The sequence below is a fragment of the Mobula hypostoma genome, chromosome 4 (genome assembly GCF_963921235.1).
Source record: "Mobula hypostoma chromosome 4, sMobHyp1.1, whole genome shotgun sequence".
NCBI lineage: Eukaryota > Metazoa > Chordata > Chondrichthyes > Myliobatiformes > Myliobatidae > Mobula > Mobula hypostoma.
Window position 1 is genome coordinate 71715632 of NC_086100.1, and position 27743 is coordinate 71743374.

The following is a 27743-nucleotide window of genomic DNA, read 5'->3' on the forward strand; positions in this document are numbered from 1 at the left end:
AATGGATCAGCTCATGATAAAATGGCGGAGCAGACTCGATGGGCCGAATGGCCGACTTCTGCTCCTTTGTCTTATGGTCTTATGATCTAATTTTTAATATTTAAATAAAGTCCCTTTCACAAGCTCCTCTAAAATCAGTAGGTACAAGCCCTAGTCTAGTCAATTTGTCTTCGAAAGACTATCTGGTAGTTCCGGGTATTAGTTCAGTATACATTCCCTGAGCTGCTTCCAATGCATTTTAAGTCTTCTGAGTTTTGTTCGCCCTTCTAAAACAGAATCAGTTCATGATAAATGTCTTATGTGAAGTGAAAAATGATGTTTTCCCAAATCTTGTTTATGAACTTGAAGACGCCACCGCACGGTAGCTTAGCGGTTAGCGCGAGTTATTACAGCTCGGGGCGTCAAAGTTTCCAGTTCATTTCTCCCTGTGACCGCGTGGGTAACCTATCAGTTAGTAGCCTAACTGGTCATTGTAATTTTCATGGAAAGTAATATAAATAAATGGCTTTTGCAACCGTTTTATGGCATGTGGCTGCAAATTGCTTGGTTTTATTTTAGTTTTCATCTATCTGATTAAATCATTGAAAATAGACCATAATTCTTTCGTTGAAACAAAATTACCTTTTATCTTTAACCCATAAATAGTTTATGTGCACGGAAATGTGTTAGGCTAACTATTGTTCACTGTTATAATTATTTCTAATTTGTGTGCGTTTTATTTTTGGTTACTTGTACTTGCCGTTCTGTGGATTACAATCAAAACATTGTTAATTTATGCTGAGTTACCCTACCCTCTTGTGACTGTGGTATCCTAATGTGTTACATCTTGTGATCTTTGCCTCTGAATATAAAATGGAAAGCCTGTTGGGTTTGAGCTGTCAGTTATGGTTTGCAAGAAAGTTCAAAATTCTGTCCCTTTGAGTTGGTTGTGGCTTCCCTTCCCCTTTCCTCAGTGCAGGAAAGGTCCGGTCGCATATATACATCATGGCCCTATGACGCAGTATTTGCCAGGAACGTCTGCCGTATATGACGGAGTTTAGCAATGCTGCCAGGATTTCAGTGTGCTACATACAGGTATATTACTTCCAGGTAGGAATGCATCATATGACAGCTCTGACATTCCAACCTCATGTCCCAACCATCAATTGGCAATGCCCTCTTCCAGTGACGCAGACATGACCTGCAGGTGTTGGCACTGATTGGCAAGAGGACACAAACCAAGTGAGACCCCGGAAGGAAAGAAGGTCCCTAGATTATTATCGGGGGGTTGAGTTTGGGTAAGGAGTGGGATGTTGAGATCTGGTCAGCATATATAGAGAAATATATGGTTTTTTTTGCCTAATTTTGGGAGAAATAACTTGACATGCCAGTCACTAATAATAACTTGAACAGATTTTCAAATCATATTAACCTTAAACAAATTATCTTGTCTCTAATGTTTTCACAAACATAAACACTAAATTTAAGGTGATACTGTTACATTTTTATAGAGTCATTGTTTTTGTTTAAAACCTTTGGCTACTTTAGGGAGAACACAGAAGTTAGTAGATGTTTGGAAAATGGTGCTGTGGAGGTGACAGAAACAGATATGCAGCAGCTTTGAAGAAGAACTTAAACAGACACATGAACTGGAAGAGTTTGACAGAACACAGACCCTACGTAAGCAGATGGGATTAGTTTAATTTGGCTTCATGGTTGGTGCAGACATGATGTACCAATGAGGCTTTTCCTGTTATGTACTTTTCTATGTTCTATAACAGAAAACAACCCAGAGCTCCTTCAAATCACTCCAGGATACACTCCAGTCAAAATGAAAATATATGTTTTGTAACCAGTGGAAAATCTGTTCCCTTCTTCAATCACATTTCTGGTAGTCACTTCACCAATCAGATCAAGTTTATTTGAACCATTTGAATTTAGTTTATCTGAGCAAATACTTTTTAATGAAAGCACTGTTCAAGAATTTGTGGTTGGTGTATACTTAAATCCATAATCAAATTCTGTAGTGTTTCTAACAAAATGTTCTATTGCAGGAGATGATGACCCAAATGTTTACAGAGTGGAAATGTCCTGTGGACACGCTGTGGATCCCATTTCATTCACAGATTGGTGTCAGACTCTTATAAGCCAGGTGGATATCACAAACAATCCTTTCTGCTATATCTCATGCTCAATCTGCTTTTTAAATGGGAACGTTTTACAATACTTTTCAATGTCTATTCCAGGGTCATTTTAAATTCCACTGCCCTGCATTAATAGATGAGACAAATGAAGGATGTGGAGAGGAATGGTCCTACATGGAGGTGTGCAGACACGCATTGCTCTCTCTTGAGGAACGGCAGCTTTTTGAAGAGAGACTTGTCACTCTCGCTGCTTCAAGTTACTGTGAATACAAACAGGTAAAGCAGGACTGGATTTCTCTCCCCTCCCCCCACCTTTCAAATCTGCTCAGCTTTTTTTCTCCACATTGTACTCTTTTTCCATAGATGCTGCCTGGCCGGCTGAGTTTCTCCAGCATTTTGTGTGTGTTGCTCAGATTTCCAGCGCCTGCAGATTTTGTCTTGTTTGTTTTTACCTGATCAACATGCTTAAAATTATAAGGAGATTTGAAATGACGAATGTAGAGATGAAATGTTCGCTTGTGGAAGAATACAATTTTAGATACCTTAATACAGAGCTTTCAAGAAGAAATCCCACCAGGATTTCAGGAGAAACTAGAGAACATACATAGTAACTGAGATCAATTGCAAAGATGGTGAGGAAGGTGGATGTGTACATGAAGAAATGAAGATACACTGAGGAGCTGACATGAAATAAACTGACAAGCTTTATATGCGGATGTGACAATTTCCTAAGTTATTCATTATGGACTGTTCCTTTAAAAAGAAAGGGAAAGCAGTACAGCACAAACAGCTTGTTACAGAGAGAAAGGGGGGCGAATACTGCTCACAGTTTGTTTGGGATTTATGCAAGGACACTGCCAGCATCTGAGTTCCTACACAGAGAGAGAGAGGAGGAGCTACCTGATGGACAGCTGGTGTTCGGCACAACAGTATTTAAACCAGCATAGTTGCTTGTTTCACAGGACACACAGATGCACTAAGGTGTGGCAAAATTACCACCACACTTTCAGGTGCCCATGAGTGTGGGACTGAGGATCGATTAAGAGGAATCAATCTGTGATTATTAGTGTGTGAAAGAGCGACCCTGTGGAGTCTACCAGTGTATCTAACCCTTGCCTGGGTTGGTAGATTATCACTTGAAGACGGTGCTCTTAGATTGGTCAAGTTTGCTAACTTGGAAGTTTGTGAGGACAACGGGAAGGATCGACGGCATTGGCTTACGTGGACAACAAAACACCTCTCTCACTCTCTCCTCAATTCTACTCAACTCAATAACACGAACTGAACTGATTTTGTTTACCTACTATCATAAGACTGTATCACTGACCACCTGAGCTTGAAGAAGTTTGGGTTTTATATTCCCACACCTATATATGCATAAACTCTGCTAACCTGTTCAATTTAGCTAGTTTTATATTACTGTATTGCGTAGTTACTAATAAAAGTAGTGTTAGTAAACAGCAAAAACAGACTCCAGGTGTGTTCCATTTCTGCTAGTTCTTTAACCCGTTATGGGGTACATAACATGGAAATGAAAAAAAAACAGTCCGTGTTTCGGGCTGAGACACTTCTTCAGAAGTGGAAAAGAAAGGGGAAAACACTAGAATAAAAACTTGTAGAGGGGGAAATGAGGAGTACCTTGACTCCATTCTATCTCACTTGGTTCAGTCCCATCCCAACTCTCTACATGCTCTAGGTCTCTTCAACAACTTTCAATTCCCAGGCCCCAAGCACCTCACTTTCACAATGGACATCTATACACTCTATCCCCCATCAAGAAGGCCTTAAATCTTTCTGCAAAAAAAAAGACCCAACCATTTCTCCCGCACCACCACCCTCCTCTGTCTGACAAAACTGGTCCTCACCCTCAACAATTTCTCCTTTGGCTCCTCCCAATCTCTCGAAACTCAAGGTGTAGCCATAGGCAACTGCATGGGTCACAGCTATGCCTGTCTTTTCATTGGCTATATAAAATAGTCCATATCGCAAGCCTTTCCTGGTAATGTTCCCCAACTTTTTCTGCAATACTTTGATGACTGCTTTGGTGCTCCTTCTGGCACCCATGATGAGCCCGTCAATTTCATCACCTTTACCTCCAACTTCCAACCTACACTTAAGTTCACTTGGTCCATTTATGACAGCTATCTCCCTTTCTCGATCTCTCTTTCTCCATCCCTGGAGAGAAACTTTTGTAAACCTACCAATTCCAACAGCTATCTTGACTATACCTCTTCTCATCCTGTCTCCTGCAAAAATGTTATTCTGTTTTCTCAGTTCCTTCATTTCCACTGTATTCATTCCAGGATGAGGCTTTCCTTTCCAGGACGTCAGAGATGTCCTCCTCCTTCAAAGAACTGGGTCACCCTTCCTCCGTCATTGATACTGCACTCACCTGCATCTCTTCCATTTCCAGAGACCCATGTCATAACAGAGATAGAGTTCCTCTTGCCCTCACCTATCATTCTCTGCAACCCAGAATCGTCAATACTACCATCATACACATCTTTACCTCCAACCCCACTCTCTGCTTTCCGTAGCGTTCGCTCCCTGTATGATTCCCATGTGAATTCTAACCTCCTCTCTAATCTTGCTCCTGGCACGTGACAAAAATGCGACACACCCTCCATCTCATTCACTTACTCCCTTACCTTCATTCAGGGCCCCAAGCAGTCCTACTAGGTGAGACAACATTTCACCTGTGAATCTGTTGGAGGCGTCTATTGTATTCAACGTTCCTGATGTGGCTTTTTCTGCATTGGTGAGAACCGATGGAAATTCAGGAACACTTTGTTATGTACCTCTTCTCTACCACCAAAAGCAGAATATCCCCATGGTCAAACACTTTAATTCCTATCCCCATTCCTGTTCTGACATGTTAGTCCATGGCCTCCTCTTTTGCCATGATGAGGCTACTCAGTATGGAGGAGCAACATCTCATGTTCCATCTCGGTAGCCTCCAGCTTGATGACATGAACCTTGATTTCTCCTTCCGGTAATTTTCTCCCCTCCCTCTTCTCTTTCCATTCCCCACTCCTACCCCTTACCTCTTCTCTTCACCTGCCTATCACTTCCTCCTGGTGTCCACTCCTGCTTCCCATTCTCCCATGATCCATTCTCCTCTCCCATCAGATTCCCTTTTCTCCAGCGCTTTACCTTTGCCACCCACCTGGCTTCACCTATCACCTTCTAGATAGTCCTCCTTCCCCTCTCCCACTTTTTTATTGTGACGACTTCCCCTTCATTTCCAGCCCTGAAGAAAAGTCTGAACCAGAAGCGTTGACTGTTTATTCATTTCCAAAGATGCTGCTTGAGCTGCTGAGTTTCTCCAGCATTTTGCGTGTGTTGCTTGGAATTGCTGCATCTGTAGACAGAACCAGCCTTGCTTGGGATCTCCAGCACTACGTTGGGGAACTGACACACAGATCCAAAACAAGGTGAGAGCTGGAGTAGGATCTGAGACTCCAATTATTTCAGTCCAGGAAGTTAAGATCCAAATTAATCCTATCGTCCAATCTTGTCAAATCATCAGTTGCTGGACCCATTGGAACACAGTACTCACTGCCATTGAAGGAAAGGAAAGATTTTGCACAAAAAAAAATCAAGATTGATGTCAAAACATTGAATACGAACATGGTTCAATGTTCCATTTAATATCAAAGAGTAGATATGATATACAAACTGAAATTCTTGCTCTTCACAGACATCCACAAAAACAGAAGCTTTATATGTGGAGTATACACACCCAAGTATTGGCTCCTTCTATACTGTTAATTCTGTAGTATGATTCTCACCAATAGTTCTATACAGATATGTCAGCACTTTTTTTATTGGTGCTCGTGAAGTGAAAGTCCCAGACTTACTGATTGCCAGTTCCTTAGTCATGTTCTAACAATGGATTCTGCATGAATTCTTTCAGAAGGAGCTTGTGGAATTCCTCAGTAAGTAGATTAGGAAAATAGTACTCTGACACTGCATCAGGTTAGACAAGATACAGGATTCATGATCTTTTCAAGTGGAAATTGTTGGTAAGAATGAAGTTATTACATAACTTCAATTATTTACATTTGTCTCTCATTGGCCATGGCACAGACAGCAATCCACAGATTACTATCCTGGAGGTCCTGCTTTTCAGCTTTCTATCTAGCTCCCTAAATTCTCTCTTCAGGACCTCCCTTTTCTTATCAATGTTATTGGTGCCAATATGGATCAAGGCTGCTTCCACTCCCCCTTTAGAATGCCATGGACCCAATCTGAAATGGCCTGACCCTGGCACCCGGGATGCATTATACCATCTAGGTGTCTCTATGGTGTCCACAGGATCTCCTGTCTAATGGAATCCCCGATCAATAACTGCATTCCTCTTCTCCTCCATTCTCTTCTGAGCCACAGCACCAGACTCTCCTTTCCTAGGTTGTTGGAAATAAGATATATACCATTCCTTACTTTATATTGTGGAGATCAGCACACACAATGAACCAAGAACAGGAAGGATTTAGAGACATGTGTATCAAACACAAGCAAGTGAGCGTCTCTGTCTGGTATGATGGGGTGCTACTGCACAGGATCAAAAGAAACTGCAGCAAGTTGTGAACTTAGTTAGCTCCATTATGAGCACTAGCCTCTGTAGCATCCAGGACATCTTAATGGAGTGATGCCTCAAAAAGGCAGCATCCATCATTAAGGAATTTCATCACCCAGAACATGCCCCCATCTCATTGCTACCATCACGGAGGTTCATGAGCCTGAAACACACACTCAATGGTTCAGGAACAGCTTCTTCCCCTCTGTCATCCAGTTTCTGAATGGACATTGAATCCATGATCTCTACCTCGCTACTTTTTTATTTTAATTTTTTTCTTACTTACACGTTTGTATTTAATTTAACTATTTATATACATTTACTGTAATTAATGGTTTTCTCTCTGTTATTATTTATTGCATGTTACTGCTGCTGCAGAGACTACAAATTTCATGACACATGCCGGTGATATTAAACGTGATTCTGATTATGAAATGCGATCAGTTCAGACGGATGGATTGGTTTGCATGGAGCAGTTGGACCAAAGGGCCAGTTTATGTGCTGTATCAGTCAATGACTCTGTGACTCGAAGATGTGATTCCGCTGTAAATCAATGTCAGGGGAAACACAGTCTCACTCCGTGACTGGTAGAAACCCATAAGACCAAGGAATTAATCATCAGATGAATATCACTCCAGAAATCTCTCAGTGTACTTAGTACTTAGCCAACTGATTAGGTGTAACACTTCTGGGGGGGTCGGGATCTAGATATTGTAACTGCAACAATGATTTCATGTCTAAATTACATCAAACTTTTAATTCGTGTGGAACATCAAAAATTATCAATACAGGAGATGTCATTAATTTTGAAAAAGTACATTTAAAAGCTAAGATTACATTATTATATAGAGTCTATTACCAGAAGTGTATGTTGTTAATTACTAATTTCATCATCTGTCTTTGTTTAGTGTCCTAGGTGTGGGAGTTATGTGGAATGGAAAGATGAGATGAACATATCAGCGACTTGTTCAATCTGCATGGCCAACGATGGAATCCCTTTCGAATTTTGCTGGCAATGTATGAAGAAGTGGAAAGGCCCAAGTCCACGTTCTGATAAATGTGACAATGAAGGATGCATTAATATCCAGCTGGAAAGCTTGAAGAACTGTAACACAAAAATTTTACCCTACAGTAATATTCAAAATTGTCCTATAATCCGTGCTTGTTCCACTTGTGGTTTGCTTATAGAACATCAAGATATGTGCAAATATGTCATGTGCATCAGATGCCATGTGGAATTTTGCTTTGCCTGCCTTAACACAAAGGCAATTTGCAGTGAATCATCTGAGTATTCTTTTCATTGTGCTGTACCTGTAGCCCCAAGGCAAACAAGTATTCCAGTGTGGAATCATACTCAAGATCAGACCTGCAATCCCACTTCAGATTCCGATTCCGATTCATTTGGCAGTCCAAGTCCCACTCCAAATCACACTCTAAATTTTTTCTAAATCGTATTCAAAATCCCATTCAAAATTCTGTTTAGAATCCAACTTTAAATCCCTCTTTCAATTCGAATAGCCATCCCAAGATCCCAAGGACGAAGGTTGTATAATTCTATGACTAAACAATCCAGATCAGAGATTGCTGAAGGTACAAAGAATGCGGAACAGTCAGTTAAACATTGTTAGAGCGTATTATGTAATTTGCCTGACCCTTTGTTCTCTTGTGAGGGATTGTTTCATTCGTTGTTCCAATGGTGATGTGATCTGAGAATCCATAAGTATAATAGATAATTGTCACTTCATCTTCCATAAAACATCCAGCCCTGGTTTAAAGTGGACTAATGTATTATGTGAATATACAGTTTAAGTGCTCAATAATCATGTCTCTTCATTTCTCTGCAACATTTTGTGTATAATGTGAAGAAAGCATAATTGATTGTCTTTGTATTTACTGTGTTCTTCTGCAAGCACTTCCCAGACATAGAATCAGTTGACTTTCTTGTTTTATTGTTAAAATGTATTAACATGTGAACTGCATCAATATACAAATTTCCAAAAATAGGCTGTTGCATTCAGTAGTGTGTCATCTTGAGTTGTAATGTTATTAGAATACATTCAACTATTTTATAATCCTCTGGAAAATAAAATTTATGTGCAAAAAGGAATTTGGCACAAGTCCATTTAAATGAACAAATGGAAACACGTACAAAAATAAATTGTTCAAATCACAAAATGCAGCCCAAACCCTCTGACATGTTACCCACTCACAGCCAACAGATATTTAATCCATAATAAAGTACTTGCAAGGAGTCTTTATAATTTAAATTATTCACTATTCAGAAAAATGTTGGTTACTCGCTGAGAAACGCAGCATTACAGGAGATGGAAAGCTTCCTTCAGTGGTGTATAAAGTCTTGAGACATAGGTTGAAGATATGAAGGAAAGATCTAACAGACACCTGAAGAGCAACTTCTTCATGCAGAAGGAGGTGAGTGTATGAAACCTGTTGCCAGAGAAATTACTTGATGAATGAGCTGGGTGAAAGGACCTGTTCCTGTGCTGAATTACTCTATCAGTCCGTGATTGTTGCCCTTCACAGTGGTTTAAATATTTACTGTATGCATTTAAGTATGCTGTCAATATATTTAGTAACTCCTTACACTAAAATCACCGTACAATAATACAATTAACAAATAACAAGGTTATTGGAATAATTCAATTAATATTATTAGAAATGTAGAATAATATATGTAGAATAACATAATGTGTACAATGTAGTATTAGATATCTAGAATAATACAATTAACAGAGAAGAATGTTAGTAAAACATAGTTTATAGTGATAAATTGCTAAAGCCCACATCCCTGCTAAGATATATCTAAGAGCTGTATCTAATACTTACATCATTTTAATGAGTGGTGAACCGAATGTTAACTTGCTACCAATATAGTTCTATGGTTAACATTTGTAATGATAGCATTGTCCACTTCCTTCTGCTAAACTGCTCAACTTGCTTTCATCTCTGTCTCCAGTCACTGCACCAGAACTTTAGCTGACCATCTGACATGTACACCAGTAGTGTTCTGTAGAGATTTCAAGGCTGGCAGACCCGCCTACAAGGTGTATATGTAAAACCCCTGTGAAAATTTGGGTGAGGTGAATTGCCAATTTTTGTATTTGACTTCTCTTTTTCACAGCTTGTTCTTGTTGTAGCCCCTTTGGGTAGGCTGACATCTAATGCATCAGGCAGGGTGAATGGGGGACCCCAGGGAGACAGGGAACAGAGTTCGACAAACCTGGACAGAGCCTTATATACTGCAATTGTGGCAACCTGTCTTTACTCCTGTTCTCATATCTTTTCTCAATAAATCCCAACATTTATCTTCCTAATTACTTGTTTCACCTGCACGTTGGCATTGATTACTTCAGTATGAGAAAACCTGGGATCCTTCGAACATTAACATTATTCAATCTCTCAACATTTCAAAAACACTCTACTTTTCTGTATTGTGCCACATTCCTGTGCCCTCAGTCAGTTTGCCCTTTCCCACTGAAACCCCCTTTTCATTCTTCAGATTCTGAATCCAATGCAGTTATGCCTTGTCAGCAAACCAAGAAATACAACATTTGATCCCCTCAGTCAAAAAGTTGCTGTAGCAACTGAATCATTGAATGCCAAGTGCTGATCCCTGCTGTAATGGATTAGACACAGCCCGACAACCTGAGAGGGACATTCATTCCTACTCGCAGAGTTTTGTCCGATTACCAGTTCCCAGTTCATGTCAGGATATTACACCTAACTCCGTTCATCTTAACAACGTCTTCAGTGGGACTTTACTGAAAGCCTCCAGAAAGTCAAAACATGATGCCTGCTGGATCCCCATTATCTATTCTGTAGTCACATACTCAAAAACTCTACTAAAATCATCAGATATGACACCTTATTCATAAATCTTCTCCTTCCTATTATTTAGTTCTGTTCTGTTATTGCATCTTTTATTATAGGTCCCAGCATTTTCATTGTTCATCAGGCTGTCAGATTGGTATCGAATGTGTTCCTGAGTTGTAACATGTTTGACCACAGGAGCAGTGCTGTAATATACTAGGATTACTTAAGGGGGAAAAAGCTTCTCAATCAGCCATTGAATTGGGGGACATTTTGATAATGATGTACCTTAATTCCTTGATAGCCCAGCCAAATCCACCATCAAACTCCGGCTTCTCTCTTACTCCTTTATAAAATAGTGTGATCACATTTCCGAACCTCCAATCTCCAATCTAACTCTGTGAGAATTTTAAATTCTCCCTTTGCTGGAGTTTCTCCCTCACTGACCACTCTGTGATATCTGCTGCTCTCTGACTCACCAGAGCTCAGCACCATAGCCACGTATGCCCCACCCACCCACTATATCCCTCACCTGGTCTCACCTTTCACCTACCAGCTTGTGCTTCCCCCACCCCCCGCCATCTTCTTATTCTGGCTTCTGTCCCCTTCCTTTAAGTCCTGATGAAGGGTCTCAGCCCAGTACGTCGACTGTTTGCTCCCCTCCATAGAGGCTGATTTCATTCAGCATTTTGTGTGTGTTCAAGATTTCATGCACCTGCAGAAACTCTTGTGTTTATACAGAGGGCCCAGCTTAGACCATAAGACCATAAAACATAGGAGCAGAATTTGGCCATTCAGCCCATCGAGTCTGCTCTGCCATTCCATTATGGCTGATCCCAGATCCCACCTGATCTGCCTTCTTACCATATCCTTTGATGCCCTGACTGATCAGGAAACCATCAACTTCCTCCTTAAATATACCCACGGACTTGGCCTCCACAGCTGTCTGTGGCAGAGCATTCCAAAGGTTCACTACTATCTGGATAAAAAATTTCCTCCTTACCTCTGTTCTAAAAAGTCACCCCTCAATTTTGAGGCTGTGCCCTCTACTTCTGGACACCACCATCATAGGAAACATTCTCTCTCCATATCAACCTCATCCAGTCCTTTCAATGTTCGGTGGGTTTCAATGAGGCCTCCCCCCCATTCTTCTGAATTCCATTGAGTACAGGCCCAAAGCTGCTAAATGCTCCTCATATGTTAACCACTTCATTCCCAGAATCATCCTCCTGGTGGTGGACCTAAGGAGGGCTGAGGCACCGGTGACCCCTGTTTCTATCCAGGGGGTCACTGTGGACATAATGGAGGATTACAAGTACCTGAGGATACGAATTGACAATAAACTGTTCTGGTCAAAGAACACTGAGGCTGCCTACAAGAAGGGTCAGAGCCGTCTCTATTTCCTGAGGAGACTGAGGTCCTTTATCATCTGTTGGACAGTGCTGAGGATGTTCTACTAGTCTGTGGTAGCCAGTGATATCATGTTTGCTGTTATGTGCTGAGGCTGCAGGCTGAGGGTAACAGACACCAACAGAATCAACAAACTCATTCGTAAGGCCAGTGATGTTGTGGGGATGGAACTGGACTCTCTGACGGTGGTGTCTGAAAAGAGGATGCTGTCCAAGTTGCATGCCATCTTGGACAATGTCTCCCATCCACTACATAATGTACTGGTTGGGCACAGGAGTACATTCAGCCAGAGACTCATTCTACAAGATGCAACACTGAGCATCATAGGAAGTCATTCCTGCCTGTGGCCATCAAACTTTACAACTCCTCCCTTGGAGTGTCAGACACCCTAAGCCAATAGGCTGGTCCTGGACTTATTTCCATCTGGAAAAATTTACATATTATTATTTAATTATTTATGGTTTTATAATGCTATATTTATACTCTATTCTTGGTTGGTACAACTGTAACAAAACCCAATTTCCCTCAGGATCAATAAAGTATGACTATGACTATGGCTATGACTGAACCTCCTCTAGAGTCTCTCCAATGAAACCACATACTCTGAGATATTGGGCCAAAGACTGTTGACAATACAACAAGTCTGACTTGACTAGAGTCTTATAAAGCCTCAGCAATATCTCCTTGTTTTAATATTTTATTCCCATTGAAATGAATGCCAACATTGCATTTGCCTTCTTTACCACAGATTCAAACTGTAAATTAACTTTCTGACAGTCCTACATGAGGACTCTCAAGTCCCTTTGCACCTCTGATGTTTGAATTTTCTCCCCATTTAGATAATAGTCTGCACTTTTGTTACTTTTACCAAAATGCATTATCATACATTTCCAAACACTATATTCCATCGGCCACTTTTTTGCCCATTCTTCCAATTTGTCTAAGTCCTTCTCCAAACGCATTACTTCCTCAGCACTACCTATCCCTGCACCTATCTTCATATTATCAGAAAACTTTGCCACAAAGCCATCAATTCCACTGTCTAAGTCACTGACAAATAATATGAGAAGTAGCAGTCCCAACACTGACCCCCGAGGAACACCACTAGTAACTGGCAGCCAAAAACAAAAGGTGCCTTTATTCCCACTCGCTGCCTCCTACCTGTCCGCCAGTCCTCTATCCATGTCAGTACTTTTCCTGTAACGCCATAAGATTTTATCTTGTTAAACAGCCTCACGTGTGGCACTTTATCAAATGCCTTCTGAAGATCCAAATAAATGGCATCCATCGCCTCTCCTTTGTCCACCATACTTTTTACTTCCTCGAAGAACTCCAGCACATTTGTCAGGCAAGATTTCCCTTTACAGAAACCATGATGACTTTGGCTTATTTTATCGTTAGTCTCCAAGTACTCCAACCTCATCCTTAATAAAGGACTCCAACACTTTCCCAACCACTGATGTTCAGCTAACTGGCCTATAATTTCCTTTTTTTATGCCTTCATCCCTTCTTGAAGAATGGAATAACATTTGCAATTTCCCTGTCCTCCAGAACCATGCCAGAAATGAGTGATTTTTGAAAGATCATAGCAATGCATCTGCTATCTCTTCAGCAACCTCTTTCAGAACTCTGGGAGGTAGTCAGCCTGGTCCAGGTGACTTAACCACCTGAAGAGCTTTCAGCTTGCCCAGCACTTTTTCCTTTGTAATAGCAATAGCACTTACTCCTGTCCCCTGATACACATGGACCTCTGGCATACTGCTAGTGTCTTCTACAATGAAGACTGTTGCAAAGTACTCATTAAGTTTATCCATCATTTCTTTGTCCCCCATTCCTACCTCACCAGCATCATTTTCCAGTGGTCCAATATCAACTCTCACCTCCTTTCTATTCTTCTATATATCCGAAAAACGTTCAGTGTCTTGCTTTATATTATTGGCTAGGTTGCCCTAATATTTCATCTTTTTCCTTCCTATGGCTTTTCAGTTGCTTTTTGTTGGATTTTAAAAGCTTCCCAATCATCCAACTTCCTACTCACTTTTGCTAAATTATATGCTCTTTCCTTGGCTTCTTTTGCTACATTATACGCTCTTTTCCCACCAGTATCCTCCTCTAACCCACCTGGTCATGCTCCTCTCTCATGCCCCTGGAATTCCCTTTATTCCATTGTGAAATTGATACATGTGACTTATGCTTCTCTCTCTCAAATTGCAGCATGAATTCAATCATATTATGATCACTGACTCCTCAGAGTTTCTTTACCTTAAGCTCCCTAATAATATCTGGATTATTACACAACATCCAATCTAAGATAGACTTTCCCCTGAGTAGGCTCAAGCACAAGCTGCTCTAAAATGCCATCCTGTGGGAATTCAACAAATTGCATATCTTGCAATCCACCTAATTTTCCACTCTCCTTGCATTTTGAGGTCCCCCATGACAATTGTGACATTACCTTATCACATACCCTTTCCAGCTCCCTTTGCAATCTGAATGCCACATCTTGGCTACTATTTGAAGGCCTACGTATGATTCCCATAATAATTTTTTTTACCCTTGCATTTTCTTAACTCCACACACAAAGATTCGATATTCTCTGACCCTATGTCACCTCTTCCTAAAGAAGTAATTCCATCTCTTACCAACAGACCCTATACCTTCTTGCCTGTCCTTTCTGTAGAAAGAGTATCCTTTGATATTAAGTTCTCAGATATGACCTTCTTTCAGCCACAAATCAGTGATGCCCACAACATCAGCTTGTAGCATGGATGGGAAGAGAAAGAGAAGTGTATCTGAGTGTCAGTCATTACATTGTTTACTGTGACCACTCAGCTTTGTGCTGGCAATGAATAAAGAATTCTGTTCTTGTCATTTACTACAATCCCCAGCTGGGACAACTACACAGCCAGGCGTAATCCAATTTCTGGCACACCATATACTGTGTGTAGATAACCGAGAGGGTCTGAGGAGACAGAAATGATGCAGATTTAAATTAAGATCTGGAACAGATGATTCCAATTATATCTGAGCCTATGAGGTACAGATATAAATACAGTTCAATTCTAATTAATGGCAAACTGTTACAAAGAAATGTTGTTTTCAGAAATCATAGATATCAGTTTAACACAGCACATTGCCTGAATTCATCTTTGAGTCTGCAATTGGAGCACTCCTTTCAAGGTGTAGTGAGTTCAGGGAATATCTTAAATTCTACACTGTGCAGTGAACTGTGAGAATTGGAATAATTAAACAGATGAAATCAATACTTTGAGCACAGCTGTGAGGAGATGTTGGAGAGTCTCTTCCCAATTATTCTGAAAACTGAAATTTGTTCAAGCGAAAAGTATTAATTTTCCTTGTCACTGCCTCAGAGATCCTCAAGGATTTGTTTAGGTAATGGTTCCTTCAAGTTCAATGTTTTTATCAAAGTATGTATACTGTATGTCACCATATTCTACCCCGAGATTCATTGCCTTGTGGGTATCCAGAGTAGATACAAAGAAACACAATAGAATCAATGAAAAACTATACACATCCAAAGACAGACAAATATGCAAACAACAAACTGTGCAAATAAAAAAACAAACAATAATCTAAATAAATATGTAATAAATAATATTGAAAACATGAGTTGTAGTTTCCTTTAAAGTGAGTCCATAGGTTGTGCAATGAGTTCAGTGTTGAGCTGAGTGAAGTTGTCCGTGCTCGTTCAAGAGTCTGGTGGTGTTGGATCTAAGGCTCCTGTATCTCCTTCCTGATGGCAGCAGAGAGAAGTGTGTATGGCCTGGATGGGGGTTCCTGATGATGGGTGGATGTGAAGAAATTTGTCAAAGTTTTAGATGACATGTCGAATCTCTGCAAAGTTTATGAGGAAGTAGAGGTCCATGAGAACAGGCTAGGTCATAGCTTCTTTATGATAGCAGTTACATGTTGTAGCCAAGACAAATCATCTGAAATGATGACGCTGAGGAATTTAAAGTTGCAGACTCTCTTTTCCCCTGATCCGCTGATGAGGATGAACTCATGGTCTTCTGGTTTTCTCCTGCTGAAGTCAATAATCAGCTCTTTGGTTTTGCCGACACTGAGTGAGAGGCTGTTGTTGTTGCACCAATCAATCAGATTGTTAATCTCCCTCCTATATGCCAATTTGTTACCACCTTTGATCCGCACAATAACAGTGTGTGTCAGCAAACTTTTATATGGCATTGGAACTGTACTTAGGCTCACTGCTACAAGTATAAAGTGAGTGGAGCAGGAGGTTAAGCACACTGCCTTGTGGTGCATCTCTGCTCATGGTAATTGTGGAACACTTGTGGTGCCAATCCGAACCAAATGGGCTCTGCAAGTGAACAAATTGAGGATTCAGTTTCACAAGGAGGTATAGAGGCTTAGGTCCTGGAGCTCATTGATTAGTTTTGAGGAGATGATAGTGTTGAGCCCGGAGCAGCAGTCAATGAAGAGCATCCTGATGTATGCACCTTTACTGTCCAGATGTTCTAGGGCTGAGTCTCAAATGAAATGGCACCTGCTGTTGATCTATGTGAAGGCAGACAAATTGGAGTTGATCTAAATCACTCCTCAGGCAGGAGTTATGTTTCATGACTAACCTCTCAAAGCACTTCATCACAGTGCATGCACTATAAGTGCTAATGGATTATATTAGCATTTGATTGATACTTATTGCATAAACATTGCAAAACGTTCTACTGCCTTACTCTTAGAAAGAATGAACAAAAGACTTGACATTTGACAGTTCCTTTCAAAAGTTTATCCCAAAGCAATCTTTCTTTTTACGCACAGCTATCTTGACTATTGGGTGGCAGTGTAGAGACATGTCTCTGCTGAAGGAAGTGTAAGGCACTCCTTCCTTCTGCTAGGCTTGGGCAAGGTATAGCACCTGCTTAGCCCCCTATCAGGGTAATGTGAGGCCATGGGAGCAGATGATGGATGGTCGTATGAGCAGCTGGTGCACATCATACGAGCTGGTTATGCGACCATTGATGCCCTGTTCATTGGCTGCGTTACAATGACATGATGAGAGTGAAAGGCACAACTGGTTTCCATGGTGACACTGGGTCTGTGAACTCAGGAATGGTAGAGGTGGGATTGTTCATTTATCTTGCCCCCTTGTCCAATAAAGCGAAATATTGCAGGGAGAAACACATATGAATCATGAAAATGTCACTCCCTGCAGCCCTCTAGAAAACACAGTGATGTTACTGTTGAACTCCTGTGAACACTACCCCTCTCCCTGCTGACTCCTATCATGTATTCTCACATTTCTGAGAGCATCCTTTGAACACTGTCCCACTCCTGCAATCTTGCCTTGAACACTCCCACTGTTCCACTAAACTTTCAAATGTCACACCAGTCCAGGTGATTACTTGTAAACTTTGACCTTTTCATCAGCACTGCCTCGAAGCAGTATCCCAGACTACAGCCGTCCATACCACAGCTATCCATGTACTTATCCAAACTTCTTTTAAATGTAACAATTGAGCCCACATCTATCATTTCCACTGGCAGCTCATTCCACACTCACACCATCACCTGAGTGAAGAATTTCCCTTTCAGGTTCCTGTTAAATATTTGATCTTTCACCCTTAACCTATGACTTCGAACTCTAGTCTCACCCAACCTCAGGGGGAAAGATGTAAATGTGTCTGTTGTCATTATTGGGTTGGCAGAGAGACATCTCTTTGTAATGGGAGATTGTACATTCATAGAGTTATAGAGTCGGGTAACTGGGCTACCTCATCCATGTTGAGCAAGCTAAATCCATATCCTGTCATTTGGCCCAGATGTATTTTTTCTTTTCTCTAATGCTGCCTTGATGGACTGATGTGATGAAATGAAATACATAGAAAGCATGCAAAACAGATTTTCATAATACCTCAGCACAAGTGACAATAATAAACCAACTTAATTGTTATTATGGGGATTTAAGAAACTCATAGATAGGCACATGAATGAGTGAAAAATAGATGGTTATGTAGCAGAGGGTAGGGTTTTATTGCTCTTAAAGTAGGTTACAAGGTCTGCAAAACACTGTGGGCCAAGGGGCCTGTAGTGTGCTGTAATGTTCTATGTTACTTTACCAATTTAGACACCTCTAAATCTTTCCAAACCATATACTTTTTTAAAAATGTGCTTTAAATATCTAATTCTACTTACCTCTACCACTTCATCTTTCAGCTGGTTCCATATACCCAAAAACCTCTGTGTGAAAAACTTAACTTTCAGGTCCACTTTAAATCTTTTCCTTCTCATTTTCAACTGATGCCAAACAAAACACACAAAATGCTGGAGGAACTCACCAGGCCAGGCAGCATCAGTGGAAAAAAGTACAGTCAATATTTTGGGCCAAGACTGTTCACCAGGACTGGAGAAAAAAAAAGAGATGAGGAGTAGATTTAAAATGTGAGAGAGGGGAGAGAGAAGTTTGAGGTGATCGGTGAAACCGAGAGGGGGAGGGATGAAGTAAATAGCTGGAAAGTTGATTGGTGAAAGAGATACAGGGCTGAAGAAGGGGCAGCCTGATAGGTGAGGATGGAAAACCAATGAAGAACGAAAAGGGGGGAGAAGAACCAGAGGGAGATGTTGGGGAGGTAAGGAGATAGGGTGAGAGAGAAACAAGGGGACATGGCCTGGTGAAGTGGGTGGGGCCATTACCGGAGGTTCGACAAATCGATGCTCATGCCATCAGGTTGGAGGCTACCCAAGTCGAATATAACGTGTTGTTCCTCTAACCTAAGTGTGGCCTTATCCCAACAGTGGAGGAGGCCATGGATGGACATATCGGAATGGGGGTGGGAAGTGGAATTAAAATGGTGACCACTGGGAAAACCCTCTTATTCTGGCGGACAGAGCATAGATGCCCAGCGAAGCGATCTCCCAATCTACATCAGGTCTCACTGATATATAGGAGGCCACAGCGGGAGCACTGAAAACAGTATATGACCCCAACAGACTCACAGGTGAAGTGTCACCTCACCTGGAAGGACTGTTTGAGGCCCTGAATGGTAGTGAGGGAGGAGGTGTAGTGGCAGGTGTAGCACTTGTTCCACTTGCAAGGATAAGTGCCAGGAGGGAGATCAGTGGGGAGGGACGAATGGATGAGGGAGTCACGTAGGGAGCGAACCCTGCGAAAAGCAGAAAGTGGGGCAGAGGGAAAGATGTCCTTGGTTCTGGGACCCATTGGAGGTGGCAAAAGTTCCAGTGGATGCAGATGCTGTTGGGCTGGTGGGTAAGGACAAGAGGAACCTTATCTCTGGTAGGGTGGAGGGAGGATGGGTTAAGAGCAGATATGTGTGAAATGGAAGAGATGCGGTTGAAGGCAGCATTGATGGTGGAGGGAGGGAAACCCCTTTCTTTGAATGAAAAGACTCATCCTGAGAGCAGATGCAGCGATGGAGGAATTGAGAGAACTGGTTGGAATTTTTACAAGTACCATGGTTGGAAGAAGTATAGACCAGGTAGATGTGAGAGTCCGTGGGTTTATAATAGACATCAGTAGATAAGCTGTATCCAGGGACAGAGACAGCGAGATTGAGAAAGGGGAGGCAGGTGTTGGAAATGGACCAGGTGCATTCGACGGCAGGGTGGAAGTTGGAGGCAAAGTGGATGAAGTCGACGAGTTCAGCACAGGTGCAGGAAGCAGCACCAACACAGTTGTCTATGTATGTAGGAAATGTAGGGTGCAGCCACCAGAGTAGGCTTGGAACATAGACTGTTCCACAGAGCCGACAAAAAGGCAGGTGTAGCTGGGACCCATGCGAGTGCCCATGGCTACAGCTTTTGTTTGAACGAAGTGGCAGGAGCTAAAGGAGAAATTATTCAGAGGAGGACAAGTTCCACTGGACAGAAAAGAGTGGTGGTGGAGGGGAACTGGTTGAGTATGGTGTCCAGAAAGCAGTGGAGAGCTTTGAGGCCTTCCCGGCTGGGGTGGAGGGGCAGAGGGTTTGGACATCTATAACAAAAATACGATAGGGCCAGGGTACAAAACATAGGTATAAAGTGAGTAGAGCAGTGCTCCAGGCGCTCAGTGTTGTGCTGAAGGTGATTGTGGAGGAGATGATGTTGCCACTCCATACTGACTGGGAGTGAGGTAATTGAGCATCCAGTGGTACAGGGAGGTATCGAAGCCGAGGTCGTGGAGCTATTTTCGAAGGGATGATAGTGTTGAATGTTGAGTTGTAGTCAATAAAGAGCATTTTTAACCACACGTTTAAATTCAGACAAAAATCTTAAAACACATTTAAAACTTACAGAGATATCTATTATATAAAAGTCTTCCAAATTACAAAAATTTCTAAACCACAAAGTATTTCCGAACCACAGATATAATTCATATAAGCTAAAAGTCATCCCAAAAAGTTGCAGAGGAACAAGTCATCCACCACCAAAATCAAAGGCAGAGGAATATATTTTAGTTCTCCCGATATTTCTCTCATTCTTCTTGATGTCCTTGGACCAGTTATAATAAGCCTGACTGTTCTCTTACATTTACAATGACTTCTTCTGTCACTTTGGTGACTTCACACACATATGATATATTTTCAGGTGTTTTTTTTCACACAGGTAATCTAAAAGCTTTTGAGACAGAGATTCCCAGATATCCACAATTAATGCTGTGAAGCTGACTCTTTCAGTACACAAACTTTCCAATTATTAATAAATCAGTTATTTGATGTGTTAAGTCATAGTATCAATATGGTCTGCAAGCTTTCTTGAACTAAATGACTTAGCCAGTGTCATCTGGTTTGATACAAGCCAAATAACATAACCCCATTGTCTTACACTGCACCTTTTGAACAGTAAGCCCAGGTGCTGTGGACAAATATTCTGTGCCCTATAGACAGTGCCTGATCTCAAATTGACCTCTTAAATTTCAAACTGATCACTGCTTGCCTTTTACATTAAGAACCAATGACTGGCTCTTGTTTACAACAAGATGCTAAACAAAGAATATTGGTTGGAAGTTTATCTTAATCAAAAACAACCCTTAGATCTCTAGAAGTATCACCTGCCATGTTGAGAAAGCTGAGCTTGGTGAAAAAGGAAGACCCCCTGGCCCTAGACGGTGAATAACCATCATAATGTATCCTTTATTTTTTTTCTAGAAACGGTTTCAATATAGATGCCAGCAGATTCCTATTTTGGTGCTCAGAAAAGATCAAAATCTGAAATACTTTTCCTGAATTCTGGATGCCCCACTTTAGAGGGGGATAGAGACTTAAAGGAGGATCCAGAAGAAACTGGGGTTGTTCTCCTTGGAATAGAAGAAGTTGCATGGGAACGTTATTCCTCTATCAGAGTACAATCTGTAAATTGCATTGCACTTCCCATCTCGTTCACTTCAGTAGTTTTTCCCAAATCTATGATCTCCACCACCAAAAAAGCCATGAAGAACAGATGCTGGGAATATCACCACCTGAAGAAAACCCTCCAATTCACATACCAGTCTGATATGAAAATATGTCACTAATTTTTCCTAACTAATGAGTATAAATCCTCATTCAAACCAGAAGTATGTTCTTTTGCAGAAGGACTGTGGCAGTTCAAATTCACAGTTCAAACAGACCTTCTCATGTGATATTGGGGAGAACCAATAAATACTCATTTTGCAACATCCTAAGAAAAGAAACAAATTAAAATGCAGTAAATGACAACTTACGTTTCTATAAAGCTTTATTTTTTCAGATTTTTCTTTAGCTTTCTTCCACCATTCAAATAGAAGAAAATACATAATGTGTTTTTGTTGTTTTGTTTCAACATTACTTGCTTTGGCAAGTACACGCTAAACCATTAGCTTACCACCCAGATTCTGTCAGAGACATTGTGGTTTCCACTCATCAGAATTGTAAACAACTTTGTTTTCTTCTACATTAATTTTCTTCATGGGTTCACCTTCTATTATTTCGCCATATGTTAGCTTTCTCTTTCATTTGCTTTGTCTATATACACCAAATCACCTCTTTTACTTTCAGTACTAATCTGTACTCCATTCTTCCTGAAATAATCATGCCACCCTTTTGAGCTGATATGGAATCTTGTTCTTCAGCTTCTTACAGAGGTTCTCTTATCTTCTCTTTCCAGAACTGCACTAACAATTTCATCTTTTCAATTGTGATAGATAGGCTTATTCCCCATGTTTTTCCCTGCTTTTCATTATCTTCCATCACACCTGATGTATTTTTCTCTTATATTTCTAAAATCAGGTGTTTTTCACTGTGCCAATTAGGTCCTTTGTTGTTTCTCTTTTAAATCTCTCACCTTTTTTTTTCTATCTATCTTTCCTTCTTTAATATTGTTTTGCTGTGGGATCCCAAAAATGTTGGGAGCAAGGCAGCAACATGAGGTAACCCTGTGATCTCTATCTTGGAGGCCTATCGTCCAGTAGCACGTACAGTGCATCGACTGTGATGAAGTGCTTTGAGAGTTTGGTGATAAAACTTATCAACTCCTGCCTGAGAAATGACTTTATTCCACTCCAATTTGCCTACTGGCACAACAGGACCACAACAAATGCCATTTCATTAGCTCTTCACTCAACACAGGAACATCTGGACAGCAAAGATGTATATATCAGGATGCTCTTCATCGATTACAGCTCAGCATTCAATACCATCAACCCCTCAAAACTGATCAATAAGCTTTAAGACCTTGGACTCAACACCCCATTGTGCAATTATACCCTTGATTTCATCACTCAGTCACGAGTCAGTTCAGATTGGCAACAACATCTCCTCCACAATCTCCATCTGCACAGGTGCACCACAAGGCTGTGTGCTGAGCCTCCGGCTCTGCTGGCTTTATGGATGTAACTGTGAGGCTAAACACAGTTCGAATGCCATGTTTAAGTTTGCTGACAACAGTGGTGTTGTCAGCAACAATAAAGCATTCAGAGTTATCATTTCAGAAATTGTGCCCTGGGACCAGCAAAATGGTGTAATTATGATAAAAGCATGGCAGCACTTCTACTTTTTTAGAGGTTTGCAAAGATGCAGCATGACATCAAAAACTTTGACCAACTTCTATAGATGTTTGACGGAGAGTATATTAACTAGCTAATCACAGCCTGTTAGGGAAAAGTAGTGGATATAGACAAGCCCATCCAAATAAGGCTTCCTCATCATTAAGCCCATCTACTGTTGGAGTGCTGTTGCAGGAAAGCAGCAGCCATCAAGGGTCTCGGCCTGAAACGTCGACTGTACCTCTTCCTAGAGATGCTGCCTGGCCTGCTGCGTTCACTAGCAACTTTGATGTGTGTAGCCATCAAGGACTACTGTTGTAGGGGGATACTGGCAGGGATGACGGCAGAGCAAAGGTGGGTGAATTTCTGGGAATACTTCACAAGGAGCTTGATAGATATGTCCCACTCAGGAAGAAGTTATTAAATGGCAGGGGTAGGCAACCGTGGCTGATAAAGGAAGTTACGGACTACATAAAATCCAAGGAAAGGGCATATAAGTTAGCAAAAGTGAGTGGAATGTTGGATGATTGGGAAGCTTTTGAAATCCAACAAAAAGTGACTGAAAAAGCTATAAGAAGGAAAAAGATGAAATATGAAAGCAAACTAGCCAATAATATAAAGTAGGATTCTGAAAGTTTTTTGCCAATTATATAAAGAGTAAAGGGAGGGGAGAGTTGATATCAGATCACTGGAAAATGATGCTGGTGAGTTCATAGTGGGGGACAAAAAAATGGCAGATGAAATTAATGGGTACTTTCCATCGGACTTCACTGTGGAAGACACTAGAGGTGTGCCAGAGGTCTATGAGTGTCAAAGAGCAGGAGTGACTGCTATTGCTATGGTAGCACCTGTGTAGCACCGGTCCTATCACGCGTGAGTAGTCGCTGCAGTCTTCGAGAAAATCAAATTATTCTAGGCCATCAGAAGAATCCAGGTATCGGAAGGAGGTAGTGAACAGAAACGACACACTTCTGGAAATAAGGTTTTGTTTATAAGGAAAAAAACAATATGTACAAAATATTTACATAAGCCAGAACAATTCAAAGTTCCAACATTTTATTTAGGTTCCAACTCTTAGATATCAAACCACAACAAATTATTTTTTAATTAGAATTAGTGAAATCCCTTTATTACTCTCATCTAACTAATTAGATCCAGTGTTATTCCCTATTTAAATGTTTACAGACTAAACTTTCCTTTTTCCCTAGTTAGTTAGAAAACCAAATATAATTCCTATTCTCAAGAATTATAGTTAACTTCAGTTTCAGTTTCAGGCAGTATTTCTACAAGCATAAATTCAAATTCAAAGTTTAACACCTTTCACAACAGTTTTCCAACATCACAACTTTTAACCAAAGTAAATCTCATTCAGTAAGTTATCAAAGTCTTTGCAAAAATAATCAGTTCTTGCAGAAAATCAAATTTGGATCCTTCAAATGAAAATAAACTTATACATGCAACTGTAATAAATACTTTGCGTCATTACACCATAAGACCATAAGACCATAAGACACAGGAGCAGAAGTAGGCCATTCAGCACATCGAGTATGCTCTGCCATTCAATCATGTGCTGATCCAATTCTTCCAGTCATCCCCACTCCCCTGCTTTCTCCCCATATCCTTTGATGCCTTGGCTAATCAAGAACCTATCTATCTCTGCCTTAAATACACCCAATGACTTGGCCTCCACAGCTACTCGTGGCAACAAGTTCCACAGATTTACCACCTTCTGACTAAAGTAATTTCTCTGCATCTCTGTTCTAAATGGACGTCCTTCAATCCTGAAGCTGTGCCCTATTGTCCTGGTCTCCCCTACCATGGGAAATAAATTTGCCATATCTAAACTGTTCAGGCCTTATAACATTGAAATGTTTCTATGAGATCCCCCTCTCATTATCCTAAACTCCAGGGAATACAGCCCAAGACTGCCAGACGTTCCTCATACAGTAACCCTTTCATTCTTAGAATTATTCTCATGAATCTTCTCTGAATCCTCTCCAATGTCAGTATATCCTTTCTAAAATAAGGAGCCCCAAACTGCACACAATACTCCAAGTTTGGTCTCACAAGAGCCTTACAGAGCCTCAATATCACAACCCTGCTGTTATATTCCATACCTCTAGAAATGAATGTCACCATTGCATTTACCTTTTTCACCACCGACTCAACCTGGAGGATAACCTTTACGGCATCCTGCACAAAGACTCCCAGGTCCCTTTAATTCTCTGCATTTTGAATTCTCTCCCCATATAAATAATAGTCTGCCCAGTTATTTTTCCACCAAAATGCATGACCATACAATTTCCAACATTGTATTTCATTTGCAACTTCTTTGCCCATTCACCTAAACTATCTGAGTCTCTCTGCAGGCTTTCTGTTTCCACTGCCTGCTCCTCCATCTATCTTGGTATCATCGACAAATTTAGCCACAAATCCATTAATCCCGTAGACCAAATCATTGACAGACATCGTAAAAAGCAGCAGTCCCAACAACGACCCCCATGGAACTCCACTGGCAACCGGCTGCCAGCCAGAATAGGAGCCTTTATTCTCTCTCTCTGTTTTCTGCCGATCAGCGGATGCTCCACCCATAGTAGTAACTTCCCTATAATTCTATGGGCTTTTATCTTGCTAAGCACGTTCGTGTGCTAAGCAGCCCCTTGTCAAAGGCCTTCTGAAAATCCAAGTACACCACGTTTCCTTTGTCTACTCTGCTTGTAATTTCCTCAAAAAACTGCAGTAGGTTAGTCAGGCAGGATTTTCAATTTCAGGAAAACACGCTTGCTTTGGCCTATCTTGACATATGCCTCCAGGCACTCCATAATCTCATCCTTAACAATCGATTCCAACAACTTCCCAACCACTGATGTCAGGCTAACAGGTCTATAGTTTCCTTTCTGCTGCCTCCCACCCTTCTTAAATAGCAGAGTAACATTTGTAATTTTCCAGTCATCCAGTACAATGCCAGAATCTATCGATTCCTGAAAGATCATTGTTAATGGATCCACAATCTCTCCAGCTACTTCCTTCAGAACCTGAGAGTGCATTCCATCAGATCCAGGAGACTTATCCACCCTCAGACCATTAAGCTTCCTGAGCACCTTCTCATTCATAATTTTTACTGCACAAGCTCCACTTCCCTGACATTTGAATGTCCGATATACTGCAGGTGTCTTCCCCTGTAAAGACTGATGCAAAATATGCATTTAGTTCCTCTGCCATCTCCGCATCTCTCATTTCATTATCTCCAGCATCATTTTCTTTTCTCTCTTTATTAATCTTTTTATTGATTTAAAAAGAGCATATATATAAACAAAAGGAGAATTATGTCAAATATGTATATCAATAGCAACACAAACAGAAAGTGAAATGGACATTATCAAAATCATACATAGTATTAAGCTAATATGTAGTATATAATAAAAAAGAAGACAGCTAATTCTCCTCTTATCAATTCATAGAGAGGGAAAAAAAAACTTTAAATTTTTAAAATGAGAAGAAAAAGAAAACCCCACTACTGTCACAATGGGTGGGAGCATTGGGAGCAAGGGTGGACCCAAATGCAAGACACATCTTGTGAGGTTACATAGATTTAGTTTATTGTTCGATACCAGGAGAACAAGGCAGGAGCAGGAGTAGCAAACTGGACAAGGACTCAGGACTACGACTAGGCTGGGACAAGGGTCTGGGCTAGGACTCGGAATCGGATCCCAGAACTCGAGGAGACATGAAGAGGCTAGGGTATGGACTCCGAGCCAGAGACTGGGCAAGGACCCAGTACCTGGGTCTTGCCTCGGGCTCGGACTCCAGAACCAGGCAAGGACATGACATGGGCTAGGGAGAGGAGGAACATGGGAACACAAAGCCTCGGTCTCGGGAGAGCCGGTACATGTAACCATGGACACAGAACACAAAACCGGGGCCCCTCCTTGGCTACAGGACATAGGGCCGGGACTCATGACCCCCACGGGGCAATGGCAAGACGGCCTGACTTACCCCACGGAGGCGAGGACAAGACAAGACAAACACCAAAGAACAACACAGTTCCTATCTCGCTCCAGCAATAGAACTAGACCGAGGTGCAGACGAGGGCTACAGGCAAGAGCTAGAGGTGAGAGGGGCAGAGAAGGGATTCATACAGGGGGGGTAGGACAGGAATCACAGACCACCAGGGCCAGGACTTGACTAGGTACTCGGATGCCACCACAGCCAGGACTTGGACGTGGTACTTGGATGCAGCCGGAGCCAGGACTTGGACGTGGTATTTGGATGCCACCGGAGCCAGGAAGTGGTACTTGGAACATCCGGGTAGTGGCGTGATCTAGACTCAGTCCAGGAACAGTAGACAGCGGCTCTTGATTCTCTCGGGTGGGTTAACTGACGGACCCACCTTAATGAGGAAACTATGCAGGCTCGCTTCGGCGAGGTAACTGGACAGGGTTGCTCAGGTGAGGAAGGGCAAATCACCGGCACTCGCTTCAGCAGAGATTAGACTTGCTCCGGCCAGATGACATCGGCACACCGTACCTTTGATGACTTTGCAGACGCTTCCACGCCGAACAGCTGAAACCCAGAGACTATAAACTACCAGTTCAGCCGAGTGTAAAGCCAAGGGACACGGGAAAACAGGGAATCAATGGTCCAGATCGTAACATAAACAAGGTAAATTTAAAAGGACCCCAATCCGGACCATGACAACTACATTTATGAGAAAAGGGGAAAAAAAAGGGACTGGGCAGTTCATTCTGAGGAAACAGACAAAAAAAGATGAAAGACTTTCTGATCAAATCTAAAGCTTCGAAAAAAAAAATAATTGGAAGAGTAATAA

The 27743-nt window shown here is 41.4% G+C and overlaps 1 long non-coding RNA gene across 2 annotated transcripts; it reads left to right on the top strand.

Annotated features, from left to right (window-relative positions):
• Window positions 1-1531: 1531 nt before the first annotated feature.
• LOC134345388 (uncharacterized) lies at window positions 1532-8724 on the top strand. Of its 2 annotated transcripts, none has more exons than XR_010017676.1 (4): window positions 1532-1659; window positions 2034-2131; window positions 2226-2399; window positions 7611-8724. It is a non-coding gene; the product is annotated as an uncharacterized LOC134345388 (long non-coding RNA). The 2 variants fall into 2 exon arrangements; XR_010017677.1 differs by lacking the exon at window positions 7611-8724 and adding an exon at window positions 2487-3437.
• Window positions 8725-27743: the final 19019 nt, after the last annotated feature.